The sequence below is a fragment of the Scyliorhinus canicula genome, chromosome 2, assembly GCF_902713615.1.
Source record: "Scyliorhinus canicula chromosome 2, sScyCan1.1, whole genome shotgun sequence".
In the NCBI taxonomy this organism is placed as follows: Eukaryota; Metazoa; Chordata; class Chondrichthyes; order Carcharhiniformes; family Scyliorhinidae; genus Scyliorhinus; species Scyliorhinus canicula.
This window is the reverse complement of record NC_052147.1, coordinates 94,512,381-94,527,128: the sequence shown is the minus strand read 5'-3', so window position 1 is coordinate 94,527,128 and position 14,748 is coordinate 94,512,381. Positions and strand designations below refer to the sequence as shown.

At 45.4% G+C, this 14,748-nt stretch overlaps 2 protein-coding genes across 5 annotated transcripts in view; one reads left to right on the top strand and one right to left on the bottom strand.

Annotated features, from left to right (window-relative positions):
* dnajc17 (DnaJ (Hsp40) homolog, subfamily C, member 17) overlaps positions 1-14,748 on the bottom strand; it is a 197,509-nt gene that overhangs the window by 31,923 nt on the left and 150,838 nt on the right. The gene's annotated exons all lie outside the window — the stretch shown is intronic.
* The window catches only part of LOC119956316 (cdc42 effector protein 2-like), a 63,181-nt gene that overhangs the window by 39,345 nt on the left and 9,088 nt on the right, over positions 1-14,748 (top strand). The window contains exon 1 of one of the 2 annotated variants that reach the window (XM_038783439.1): positions 13,027-13,299. The exons of the other annotated variant lie outside the window; for it this stretch is intronic. The gene's annotated coding sequence lies outside the window, so the exon portion shown is untranslated. Of the gene's footprint in view, positions 1-13,026; positions 13,300-14,748 lie in introns of those variants that run through there. 2 annotated transcript variants of the gene reach the window in all.

Sequence of the window (14,748 nt, the reverse complement as noted above, 5' to 3'; positions counted from 1 at the left end):
GGTCCACATTGAATTTGATATACTGTGCCAACCGGGCATGCAGAGCCTCCGTGACGGCATGGGTGCACCTGTGCACCGAAGTCTGTGAGATCCCTGATTCACTCGGCGCCTGGAAGGACCCTGTGGTGTAAAGGTTCAGGGCGATCTTCACGTTGATAGCCAATGGGAGCGGGTGTCCTCCCTTATATCCCAGCAGTGCCAGGTGCATCATGATCTGACAGATATGCTGTACGATCCCCCTGCTCAGCCGGAATCTTCGACGACATGCCCGTCCAGCAGGTCCTCGAATGACAGGCGCTGCCGGTACACACGAGGCCTAATGTGGTGCCTCCTTCCCATCTCCTCCTCAGCCTGTTGAGCGTCCGGCTCACCACCCTCATCGGCTGGATCCTGTTCCTCTGTGGCAAGATCTGCTGTTGCATGGTCGTTCCCGAGCAGCTCCTGCTCAGACAGCCTCAGTACATCCCCCAGTGCTGCGGCGGCGGCCAAGAACACTATTCCTGGATTCCGAAGTCCATTGTCTGCAGGGGTGAAAGGCGGACATGCTAGCATGGTTCGTATCCCCATGCCCAAACAGGTCCAACAGGCTGCACGGTGGCCCTGGCCTGCACTGCAGGCCCTGCTCCCGCATGTACCCCTCTCCTCCCCGATCCCCACACCCATCCGTGGCCATTCTCCCTGGCACCCTGTCCTCCACACCGCACCCCTGGTCCTGTCGGGGCCTCTGTCACCAGTGCCTGTCCCTGCCGGCAGGGGTACCAGTGGCTGGCCCTACCCATACAGTGTCAGTCTGCACATCCACAGGCCATGGTGGGCAGTGGGGTACGGAGCAAGGTGGCAGCTTTGCAGGCCGTGGCAGTGGCGGTGCATGCATGGATACCCTGACCCCACGTCCATCTCTTGGACAATCCCTCTACTGCCCCAGCAGCAGGACCGGCAGCCCACGGTCGCGCCTCTAGGGATATGTCCTACCTCCTCTCTCTCTCCTCAGTAACCACGCCTGTTTCCTGATTTTTAAAACCTCAAGTGAACCTCGCTGTCGATAATTTGTCCTGGCGGAGGTACAGCATCGCGGGAGCCCTGGAGAATTCTGGGTTGGGACGGTTAATGTGCCAACAGCGTTTTCTATGCGTGCAGAGTAGAATGCATTCATGTCGCTGTGGAGGCGCTGGAGCATGGCTTTCTGTCGGGCACCTGGCTCCAGCCATGACTGTCCGCTCGCGCGATTCTCCACCCAATCGCGTTTTGCGATTCCGGCGTCGCTGGATGGAGAATCCCATCCAGGGATTACCTCTGACATATTAACAGGACAGCTTGTTCCCAATGGGCCCCACATTTTCCTCCTTCTGAAGAGCCAACTCTTGTTGGGAACACAGTTCCACAGCTGCCTACCTGGATGAGAATGTGGGTAGATCATTCAACAGTGGAGAGAGATCACAGCTTAATCCAATTTTACCCTCATGATGTTGGCATTTTCCAGCAGAAATTCTCCCTGACTTCCATCTCTGGCCTACTCACTGAAGTCCATTGTTGCACTTGAGCTCAATTAACTCAACAGACCATAGATTAAAAATAGGATCATAGTACAGGGGTAAGCCATTTAGCCCTTGAATGTGCTTCGCCATTCAATGTGGTCTTGGATATCCTACGATCCAATTCCTCTTGGCCACCGGACCTTAATTTCTTAGGTTAAGAAAAACCAATTAAACGCAGATTTAAAATGTACAATTATCTGGCATCAATTGCTGGTTGTGGAAGTGCCCAGGAACCTTCCGCTCCATTCGTATTACACTGTGCAATGTTTTTACCCTGTTGGCCTTTGCGAAAAGCTGCAAAAATCTGTGTTTATTGACCATCCTGCAGCCTATCTGTTGTGGACGGAGGCAAAAACTCCACAAGTGGCCGGGCTGACAGGATACAAGTCTCTTTATTCTCACAATCACTAGATGCAATCACTCCTCTCCACTCCCTGCAGGGTCATCCTCCCTGACCTGCTCCCAGGGTTTATATCCTGTGGGGAGTTCCTCCAATTGGGAGGAAGCTCTGCCCCCTGGGTAGCTCGTACTCGGAAGTGTAGGCGGAGAATGGGATGCAATACAAGTTCTGTCCCCATAGAGAGTCAAAATACTATCATGAGTAAAATTGCTTCTTTTTAAAATCTGCAGTCTTACAGAAATCCTGACCAATGCCCTAAATGATTGATTTGTACCACATTCGTGAGAATGACTGCATTTATTATCTTTCGAGAAAGTTACGTTCAATATGTTTGCCTGAGGATGAGTCTCATATGAACTGTCGACCATTGCTATAGATTACACAGAAAAAAAAAGTGCTCGTGATCAGCACCCCTACAGTGGGCCAAAGTTCCATCCCATCAGTTTGCTTCAGTCATGTATTACAAAAGAATTTCTGGAATGTTGTCTTTTTGTTTGGACCCAAAGCAGTGCCATAATTGGCTCTGCTTAAACTAACAATACTGATTGTTTATGATATACTGACACAGTGCACTCAGTAGCCCAACATCTACCTACACTCCTGCCTCACCAAACATGCCTTTAATGCAACCATTTACTTCCTAACAGAACAAAACCATTAACCCAGAGATGAACGTTAGATCCAGTGATATTAGTGTCTTTGTGGGTCAGCTAGTTTTGTTTGTCTATGGCTCACTCACTGTGATGCTGAAATGAATACGAATATTACAGTTAGTAAATCCAATCAAAGCCAGAAACACCACATACTTGCAGAATTAAAACACCTCCACAGGACAACTTCAAATAAATGCTAAACAATGCTAATTTTTTACTTGCTCAATTGCCTCCAGCTCCCTGGTTGTCTATATTTGTCTATATAAATGTTTCTGGAACATACCTCGCCATTCACCTGAGGAAGGAGCTGCGCTCCGAAAGCTCGTGTTTGAATTAAACCTGTTGGACTTTAACCTGGTGTTGTAAGACTTCTTGCTATTCCATTTTAAGTTGCTTTTTTGATTTTTCTTCCTATTCTGATCTATTCTCATTTTCTTAATGTTTTCTTCTTTGTAAATAAAAATCAGGATAACATCTTTCTCTTTAGTTTTGTCTTTGGATTTCCGCCATCCATCTTCGAGAATCAAAAAACTGGGTTTCTGTTGGCCAAAAAGCTGGGTTTGCATATTCCCAGCAAGTCAATAATCACACACTTGAAAGTTTGTCATGGGTAGTATTCAGACAAAATTTCACACGTTACTGAGCAAACCAGGAAATGAGCAGCTTGACAGCTGTGCCCATCTGGAAGTTGAACAAGGATACCCCTTCAGGATTGCAAAACATATATACACCTCTGGAGTTTCAATCTTCACATGTGGTCACATTCAGTTTACCACTAGAAACTCAGAATCAGTTTAAACTATACTATACAAAGGTGCTTTATGACGTGTTCTCAATTATTTTATGCACAGCATTTGAAACTTTTATGGCCTTTAACGAGCTACATCTAAGCTATATGGGCTGGAGCTCACTCTCCTCTTGGCCAGTCTGAATGTTCCTCTTGTTTTAAGTTCTAAAGCCCAACCTGGAAAATTACTCAAAACATATGGGTTTAAATGAAGTTCTTCCCATTATATAATTTACAACAACTACTACTAATATTTATATAGTTCCTTTAACATAATAAAAGTTGCCAAGCTGCTTCAATGGAGCATTATGTGACACCAAGACACATTAGGAGGTATTAAATCTGATGACCAAAAGCTTGGCCAAAGAGCTTGGCTTTAAACAGTCTTAAAGGAGGAAAGTGAGATAGAAGGGCAAAGAGGTGTAGGGAGAGTTTTCCAGAGTTTGGGGTGTGGGCATCTGAAAGTGGGGCCACCAATGGTGAAGTGATTAAAATCGGTGATGCTCAAGGGGCCAGAATTAGAGGAGGGTAGAAGGTTGTGGGGTTGGAGGAGATTACAGAGGTGGGGAGGGGCAAGGATTTGGAGGGATTTGAGAACCAGGATAAGAATTTCAAAGTCAAGACATTGCTTGAATGGATCAATAAGCATTGGGCTGATAGGGCAACAAGACTCAATGCAAATTGGATTTGATGCACTTAAAGACACAGGAAGCTGAGTATTGGATGATCCCAAGTTTACGTAGAGTATTGCAGACCAGCCAGGAGTGCAGTTGATAATTGAGTCGAGAGATAACACAGACATGAATGAGGGTTTCACTGTAACAGGGGTGGAGTTAGGTGATGTAACAGAGGTGAAAATAGGCAGTCTTAGTGATGGCAGGAATCTGAGGCCCCTGTTCATCCTGGGTTTTAATAATAACCTGTTGCCAAGGAGAGGGAATAGTAGCAAGACAGAGAACAATAGCTTCAGTCTTTCTGATATTTAATTGGAAGAAATTTCTGCTTACTCAGAACTGGATGTTGGATAAGCAGCAGTCTGATAATTTTGCAACAGCGGAGGAGTCAAGAGAGATGGTGGTGAGGGGAACTAGATGTCAGTGCACATATGAAAACTATCATTGTATTTTCAGATGATGTCACTGAAAGGCAGCATGCGGAGATGAGCAATAGGAGGGAGCCAAGGATTTTTAACAATTCATTCATAGGATATGGGCTTCGCCGGCCTGGCCAGCATTTATTGCACATCCCTAATTTCCCTCGAGAAGGTGGTGAAGAGCTGGCTTCTTGAACTGCTGCGGTGCATATGGACAGTAAAGGAGTGGTGATATACTTCCAATTCAGGATGGTGAGTGCCTTGGAGGAAATTTCATGCAGTGGTGTTCCCATTTTTCTGCTACCCTTGTCCTTTGAAATGGTAGCAGCTGTGGGTTTGGAAGCTGCTGTCTAAAAAGCCGTGGCATGTTCCTGTAGTGCATCTTGTAGATGGTACACACTGCTGCCACAGTGTGTCCGTGTTGGAGGAAGTGAATATATGTCCAACAAGGGGCGAGGCCACATTGGATTTGGTACTAGGTAATGAACCCGGCCAGGTGTTAGATTTAGATGTAGGTGAGCACTTTGGTGATAGTGATCACAACTCGGTTATGTTTACTTTAGCAATGGGCAGGGATAGGTATATACCGCAAGGCAAGAATTATAGCTGGGGGAAAGGCAATTATGATGCTATTCGGCAAGATTTAGGATGTATAGGATGGGGAAGGAAACTGCAGGGGATGGGTACAATCGAAATGTGGAGCTTTTTCAAGGAACAGCTACTGCGTGTCCTTGATAAGTATGTACCTGTCAGGCAGGGAGGAAGTTGTCGAGCAAGGGAACCGTGGTTTACTAAGGAAGTTGAAGCACTTGTCAAGAGGAAGAAGAAGGCTTATGTTAGGATGAGACATGAAGGCTCAGTTAGGGCACTTGAGAGTTACAAGTTAGCCAGGAAGGACCTAAAGGGAGAGTTAAGAAGAGCGAGGAGAGGACACGAAAAGTCATTGGCGGATAGCATCAAGGAAAACCCTAAGGCTTTCTATAGGTATATCAGGAACAAAAGAATGACGAGAGTAAGATTAGGGCCAATCAAGGATAGTAGTGGAAAGTTGTGTGTGGAATCAGAGGAGATAGGGGAAGCGTTAAATGGATATTGTTCGTCAGTGTTTACACTGGAGAAAGACAATGTTGTCGAGGAGAACACTCAGGTTCAGTCGACCAGGCTAGATGGAATTGAGGTTCAAAAGGAGGAGGTGTTAGCAATTTTGGAAAATGTCAAAATAGATAAGTCCCCTGGGCCAGATGGGATTTATCCTAGGATTCTCAGGGAAGCCAGGGAGGAGATTGCAGAGCCTTTGTCCTTGATCTTTATGGTCGTCTTTGTCGACAGGAATAGCGCCGGAAGACTGGAGAATAGCAAATGTTGTCCCCTTGTTCAAGAGGGGAGTAGAGACAATACTGGTAATTATAGACCTGTGAGCCTTACTTCGGTTGTGGGTAAAATGTTGGAAAAGGTTATAAGAGATAGGGTTTATAATCACCTTGAAAAGAACAAGTTGATTAGCGATAGTCAACACGGTTTTGTGAAGGGTAGGTCATGCCTCACAAACCTTATTGAGTTTTTTGAGAAGGTGACCAAACAGGTGGATCAGGGTAAAGCTGTTGATGTGGTGTATATGGATTTCAGTAAGGCGTTTGATAAGGTTCCCCATGGTAGGCTATTGCAGAAAATAAGGAAGTATGGAATTGAAGGTGATTTAGCGGTTTGGATCAGTAATTGGCTAGCTGAAAGAAGACAGAGGGTGGTGGTTGATGGCAAATGTTCATCCTGGAGTTCAGTTACTAGTGGTGTACCGCAAGGATCTGTTTTGGGGCCACTGCTGTTTGTCATTTTTATAAATGACCTGGAAGAGGGTGTAGAAGGATGGGTTAGTAAATTTGCAGATGACACGAAGGTCGGTGGAGTTGTGGATAGTGCTGAAGGATGTTATAGGGTACAGAGGGACATAGATAAGCTGCAGAGCTGGGCTGAGAGGTGGCAGATGGAGTTTAATGCGGAAAAGTGTGAGGTGGTTCACTTTGGAAGGAGTAACAGGAATGCAGAGTACTGGGCTAATGGCAAGATTCTTGGTAGTGTAGATGAACAGAGAGATCTCGGCATCCAGGTACATAAATCCCTGAAAGTTGCCACCCAGGTTAATAGGGCTGTTAAGAAGGCATATGGTGTGCTAGCCTTTATAAGCAGGGGGATTGAGTTTTGGAACCACAAGGTCATGCTGCAGCTGTACATAACTCTGGTGCGGCCGCTCCTGGAGTACTGTGTGCAGTTCTGGTCACCACATTGTAGGAAGGATGTGGAAGCTTTGGAAAGGGTTCAGAGGAGATTTACTAGGATGTTGCCTGGTATGGAGGGAAGGTCTTACAAGGAAAGGCTCAGGGAATTGAGGTTGTTTTCGTTAGAGAGGAGAAGGCTGAGAGGTGACTTAATAGAGACATATAAGATAGTCAGAGGGTTAGATAGGGTGGACAGTGAGAGTCTTTTTCCTCGGATGGTGATGACCAACACGAGGGGACATAGCTTTAAATTGAGGGGTGATAGATATAGGACAGATATCAGAGGCAGTTTCTTTACTCAGAGATTAGTAGGGATGTGGAACGCCCTGCCTGCAACAGTAGTAGACTCGCCAACTTTAAGGGCATTTAAGTGGTCACTGGATAGACATATGGATGAAAATGGAATAGTGTAGGTCAGATAGGCTTCAGATGGTTTCACAGGTCGGCGCAACATCGAGGGCCGAAGGGCCCGTACTGCACTGTAGTGTTCTATGTTCTATGTGAATGGGGTGCAAATCAAATGGCTGCTTTGTCCTGGATGGTGTCAAGCTTCTTGATTGTTGTTGAAGTCGCACTCATCCAGGAAAGTGTTCCATCACACTCCCGATTTTTGCCTTAGATGGTGGACAAGCTTTGGGGAATCAGAATCATAGAATTTATAGTGCAGAAGGAGGCCATTCGGCCCATCGAGTCTTCACCTGCCCTTGGGAAGAGCACCCTCCTCAAACCCACACCTCCACCCTATCCCCATAACCCAGTAACCCCACCCAAACCTTTTGGACACTAAAGGCAATTTAGAATGGCCAATCCACCTAATCTGCACGTCTTTGGACTGTGGGAGGAAACCGGAGCACCCGGAAGAAACCCACGGGGACATTGTGCAGACTCTGCACAGACAGCGAATCGAACTTGGGACCCTGGAGCTGTGAAGCAACTGTGCTAACCACTGTGCTACCGTGCTGCCCCATAGAAGTGATTCATCGCAGGATTTCTGTCTTCTGACTTGCTCTTGTAACACAGTATTTGTATGTCTATTCCAGTTCAGTTTCTGGTCAATGGTAACCATCAGGATGCTGATAGTGGGAGATTCAGTGATGGTAATGCGGCATTGACTGTAAAGGGGCAATAGTTCGATTATCTCGTTGGAGATAGTCATTGCCTGGATTTTCTGCAGCACAAATGTTACTTTTTATAGAGACAGAGCCCAGATGAGTATGCAGGATGTTATTTTGAAGGGAGGTGAGAAATTAAGAAAATTTGCAGATGTGTTAGTTAATGGGAGGGCTGGGGCGGGTTCAGGTCTGAATCAGGTGCTATTCTGGGCATCACAAGTGGATAGCACTGTGGCTTCACAACGCCATGGTCCCAGGTTCAATTCCCCGCTGGGTCACTGTCTGTGCGGAGTCAACACGTTCTCCCCGTGTCTGCGTAGGTTTGCTCCAGGTGCTCCAGTTTCCTCCCACAGTCCAAAGATGTGCAGGTTAGGTGGATTGGCCATGATAAATTGCCCTTAGTGACCAAAAGGTTAGGAGGGGTTATTGGGTAACGGGGATAGGGTGGAAGTGAGGCCTTAAGTGGGTCGATGTAGACTCGATGGCCCGAATGGCCTCCTTCTGCACTGTATGTTCTATGTTCTATTCGTTATCTGATGGTTAGCTTGGTGCTGCAGCATTAATTTGTGCATTTCCTTAATTGCACAGATGGATCCTTGGATATTAGTATCCTGATCTGCTCTTCAGCACTGATTTTTAAAAGAAGTAAGAAACTTGAAATTGGTTCAACAAAACCAAAAAAAGCTGGAGAGTTCTTATTACTTGTAATTCATTTTTAAAAGAGACGGCTGATGCTCCAAAAGTTACCTCGTGACAACTAGGTGCAGTTTTCATTTTAGAGATGGAGTATGGGAGATTTATTTCTGATAAATTAATAAAAATCATCTTACATGAGTTATTGGAAATAGAATATCAGTACCTGGCTCACAGATTCCAAGTTAAAAGATTCAATATACCTCTGATCCCAGGGGACTACGGGAAAAAGAGTTCAAGGGTGGATAACACACCCTCTCAACCAACACCAGAACAGATGAACTGAGATCACTCATTCATTTGCAGGACCTCGATGAATACAAACCGTTTGCCACGTTCGGTAACCAACAATGACAGCATGTCAAAAGTTATGCATTGGCTGTAAACTGCATAGGGACACTCAAGAGCATGAGAAAATGCTGGTCATATTGAAAGGGATTTCCTGATCATATTTGCGCAGAATGGATTTGGAAAGAGTTGCACTAAAGTGTTCCGCTTTACGAAACAAACTAAATTTGCATTTGTTTGAAAAGAAAGAGCAGTTGGAGTTTGGAGAATGAGTTTTAATGCCCAAGCCTTGACACCGTTACCAATAATGATTGAGCGGCTATCTATCTCCTAGAAAATGGTTCAAAACTCCCTTTCTGTTCAGCTCTGCATGAAGCCAATTTCGTGGGGAAGGTCAGAGCAGCAGTTTTGAATATCACGTCTTCTGGGCAACAGGAGAGGTCAGACCAAGTTTGTATCTGCCTTATTGTGGGTATTACCCAGGGTTTGCATCTGCACTGCTATTACTTCATCCTCGGGTTTGTATCCACGTTGTTGTGCATGCTGTCTGGGGATTCTATCTACATTACTAGGGGCAGGGTAGGGGAATGGTCCACAGTTCATGTCACTGTTAGGGCTCTGTCTAGACACCGTATCTGCAATGTGTGCACAATGCCTGGGGTTTGGATCTACACTACTGTGAGCACTGCCTGGGTTTGTATTTACATGGCTAGGGACAGGATCTGGGGTTTGTACCTGCAATGTGTGGGCATTGCCCAGTGTTTGTATCTACACTGCTAAGGGCATTGACTGGGGATTGTATCTACACTGCTATGGACAGTGCCTGGGGTTTGTACCTACAATTCTATGGACACTGTCCAGGTTTAGATCTACATTGCTGTGGGCACTGCTTGGGTTTTGTATCTACAATGGTGTGGGCACTGCCTGGGGTTTGTATTTACAATGCTGTGAAACTGCCAGAGGTTTCTTTCCACATTGTTGTGGGCACTGCTTGGGGTTTATATTCACAATGGTGTGGGCACTCCCTGGGGTGTGTATCTACAATGGTGTGGGCACTGCCAAGGGTTTGTATCAACATTATCAATGACACTGCCTGGGGTTTGTATCTACAATGCTGTGAACACTGGCTGGGGTTTGTAATATAATATGAAAATAATAATAATATTTATTACTGTCACGAGTAGGCTTACATTAACACTGCAACAAAGCCACTGTGAAAATCCCCTAGTCGCCAGATTCTGGCACCTGTTCAGGTACAGAGGGAGAATTCAGAATGTCCAATTCGGTTAACCAGCACATCTTTTGAGACATAGAACATAGAACAGTACAGCACAGAACAGGCCCTTCGGCCCTCAATGTTGTGCCGAGCCATGATCACCCTACTCAAACCCACATATCCACCCTATACCCGTAACCCAACAACCCCCCCCCCTTAACCTTACATTTATTAGGACACTACGGGCAATTTAGCATGGCCAATCCACCTAACCCGCACATCTTTGGACAGTGGGAGGAAACCGGAGCACCCGGAGGAAACCCACGCACACAGGGGGAGGACGTGCAGACTCCACACAGACAGTGACCCAGCCGGGAATCGAACCTGGGACCCTGGAGCTGTGAAGCATTTATGCTAACCACCATGCTACCCTGCTTCCTTCCACATGTATCTACATGTGGAAGGAAACCGGAGCACCCGGAGGAAACCCATGCAGACAAGGGGAGGACGTGCCAAGCGGGAATTGAACCTGGGCCCTGGATTGGATGCAACAGTGCTAACCACTGTGCTACCTTGCCGACCAGTATCTATAATGCTGTGGACACTGTCTGGAGTTTGTATCTTCAATGCTGTGGGCATTGCCTGGGGTGTGTATCTTCAACGCTGTGGACATTGCCTGGGGTCTGCATCTACAATGTTGTGGGCACTGCCAGGGGTTTATAATTACATTGCTGTGAACACTGCCTGGGGTGTGTATCTAGATTGTTATGGACACTGTCTGGAGTTTGTATCTTCAATGCTGTGGGTATTGCCTGGGGTGTGTATCTTCAATGCTGTGAGCATTGCGTGGGGTGTGTATCTACAATGCCGTGGACACTGCCTGGGGTTTGTAATTACATTGCTGTGAACACTGCCTGGGGTGTGTATCTAGATTGTTATGGACACTGTCTGGAGTTTGTATCTTCAATGCTGTGAGCATTGCGTGGGGTGTGTATCTACAATGCCGTGGACACTGCCTGGGGTTTGTAATTACATTGCTGTGAACACTGCCTGGGGTGTGTATCTAGATTGTTATGGACACTGTCTGGAGTTTGTATCTTCAATGCTGTGGGTATTGCCTGGGGTGTGTATCTTCAATGCTGTGAGCATTGCGTGGGGTGTGTATCTACAATGCCGTGGACACTGCCTGGGGTTTGTAATTACATTGCTGTGAACACTGCCTGGGGTGTGTATCTAGATTGTTATGGACACTGCCTGGGGTTTGTATGTGCAATGCCGTGAACTCTGCCTGGGCTTTGTACGTACAATGCTGTTGGCACTATCCAAGATTTGTATCTACATTGCTGTGGGCACTGCCTGGGGTTTGTAATATAATATGAAAATAATAATAATAATCTTTATTATTGTCACAAGTAGGCTTACATTAACTCTGCAATGAAGCCACTGTGAAAATCACCTAGTTGCCACATTCCGACGACACCTATTCAGGTTACACAGAGGGAGAATTCAGAATGCCCAATTCACCTAATCAGCATGTCTTTCAGGACTTGTGGGAGGAAACCGGAGCACCCGGAGAAAAACGATGCAGACATGGGGAGGATGAGCCGACTCCGCACAGGCAGTGACCCAAGCGGGAATTGAACCTGGGACCATGGACTGTGAAGCAAATGTGCTAACCATTGTGCTACCGTGCCTCCCAGTATCTACTGTGGACACTGCCTGGGGTGTGTGTGTATCTACCATGCCATGGATAATGCCTGCGGTTTGTATCTACATTGCTGTAGTCGCTCTCTGGGGTTTGTATCTACAATGCTGTGGGCACTGCCAGGGGTGTGTACCTACATTGCTGTGAACACTGCCTGGTGTATCTATCTACATTGCTGTGAACACTGCCTGGTGTATCTATCTACATTGCTGTGAACACTGCCTGGTGTATCTATCTACATTGCTGTGAACACTGCCTGGGGTTTGTATCTACATTGCTGTGGGCACTGCCTGAGGCTTGTATCTACAATGCCATGGACACTCCCTGGGGTTCGTATCTACAATGCTGTGAACACTGCTTGGGGTTTGTACCTACAATGCTGTGGGCACTGCCTGGGGTGTGCATCTACAATACTGTGCGTGCTGCCTTGGGGTCTGTATCTACATTGCTGTGGGACTGCCTGGGGCTTGTATCTACAATGTTTTGGGCATTGCCTGTGGTGTGTATCTAAATTGCTGTGGTCATTGCCTTGGGTGTGCATCTAATTGCTGTGGGTACTACCTTGGGATGGTATCTGCATTGTTCTGGGAAGTGCCCGAGGCCTGAATCAGTACTTCTGTGGACCGTAATCCCAGTTCTTGTATCTACATTACTGGATCCAATGAGTGCAGGTTTGTCTTTTCCACTGCATTATAGCCCTCAGTTTGCTTCATTATGAGAAAAAACAAGATATTTCAGGCTGGAAATCTTGAATAAAAATCAGATAGAACTGGAAACTCAGCAGGTCACACTGTACTTAATAACTGATACACTGGTGTCTATTTCTGAGGTGTTTATATCTCCCATGCACATACCTTCCATCTGGAGTTGAACACGACCCAATCCAATTTGATCAGTGATTCAAAACTACCTGATTGAACTATGGAGTTGAACACACTGCCACCATAATAAAGAACTAATGCACAACCTGCTGGCCCTGGGTAAAATTAGGCATTTGCCAGAACACAATGTTAATTAGAGAACTGACTAAATTGGGTTGACAATGTTTCAGACATTTTACTTTTACAGAACAGTGCTGAGCCTAAACAATACCATATTTCATTCTCTGCGAAGTGTACAGAACAAAGTGCATGTGACTGGACATTAGCAGTGTGAAAGTTGATCATTGACTGAGCTATTCCAATCAGCTGTGGGTGGATCAGATATGATTCACAGGTCTCTATGCAACATCCTGATTAGACACACTCAAGTGTAAAACTGGTTCTCACTATACTGGTTTGCCTGCTTTACGTTGCTCCAGAGACTGAGGTTGATTGCCTTTGATTCACCACAATATCATTGAGCAACACCCCTTTAATGCAAAACTATAAGCAGTAACTTTGGTGTTGTAGCTGTAGTCGGAGAAAAGGAGAGCGAGAGAATACAGCCAGCGTGTTGTTAGGACACCAAAGCAGTGTGCTTTGGGAGCGGTGAGCTCAAAATAGCAGCACCATTCACCTTGACACAACACACCAGACACAGCAGTCAACGGACGCTGAAAGCAGGTCAGTGATTTTAATACATTTCCATTTGGTTTGGAAGCATTTTGTTGGCATTGTTTAGTGTTTATCCTTAATATGGTACAAGGTTACGGTGACAGCCTCGCAGACATGATTTTTTTCAACACCCAGAGCTGGTCCAGGCCTGTTTATTGTAGCCAATAAACCAAATAGTTTCAAATACGCTTGAAATTCTCAACTCCACATACTTGGACAGTAATAAGAAAGAGTCACAGCCTAGCCAAGTAACTGAGATTTCAGTAACGGGTGGGTGAAAATTTCCCAAAGTATGACACATAAAAGAAGGTCGGCAGCATTGGATTTTGTGTCGGAAGAGCATTCTGCATAACACTAGGGTGAAGTTCTGCTGCTTGGAAACTTGGGAACAATTCAAAAGAAGAATTAGGAGCATCACTCATTAACTATATTGGCTACCAATAATTGCAACTTCAATGCTATTTTGTACTTTTTTCAGTCAGATAACTAATGACATAGAACAATTTAGTGATCTCATTTGCACTTCAGCATCTAAAATCTGCAAGAATAAGTAATTGCTTGCATGGAAGTTAAAAATTACAGAGGTCAGATAATACCAACATAACATTTATATCATGCATTTAACGTTGGAAAACACGCCAAGGTGTTCTACAGGAATGCAAATGAGCAGAAATTGGAATCAAGCTAAAAAGGAGATATAAGACTGGATGACCAAAAACTTGGTTAAACAGGCATGTTTTACAGGGGGTCATAAAGGAGGAGAGCAAAAGATCCAGATGTATAGGAGTGAATTCCATTCCTTGGGGCATACCTGGCTGAAGAGACAGCTATGAATGGTGGGCTGCAGAGATCTGAGAAAGTGAGGTTACAGAGTTAGGAAGGGTAAGGCTATGGAGGAATTTCAACACAAGCATGAGAATTTAAAAAAATTGTCGTTGACAGACGAAGAGTCAATGTAGGTGAGCGAGTATAAGTGAACTTTATGGTGGCAATTTATACAAGTAGCAGAGTTTTAGATGAGCTCAAGGTTTCAGAAGTTGCAAACTGGAACATAGGAATTAGGAGCACAGATAGGCAATTCTGCTCTTCGAGTCTGCTCTGCCATTCAATCAGATCATGGCTGATCTTATCCTGGTCTCAAATCCACCTCTCCACCTGTTGTCCATATCCCTTTAACCTGTTTTTTAAAAATCAAAAATACTCCTTCTTGAAACCATTGAATGACTCCAGGCTCATGACCACCAGATTTGTCCTCAAATAAGGATACCAAAACTGGACACAATACTCCAGATGTGGTCTCACCAAAACCCTATTCAATTGCAACAACACTTCTTTACTTTTATACTCCAGGCCTTTTGCAATGTAAGCTAACATTCCATTTGCCTTTTAAATTTGCAGGCTGGCCAGGACAACATTGGAACAGCATAGGTAACAAATGTATGGCTGAGGATTCAGCAG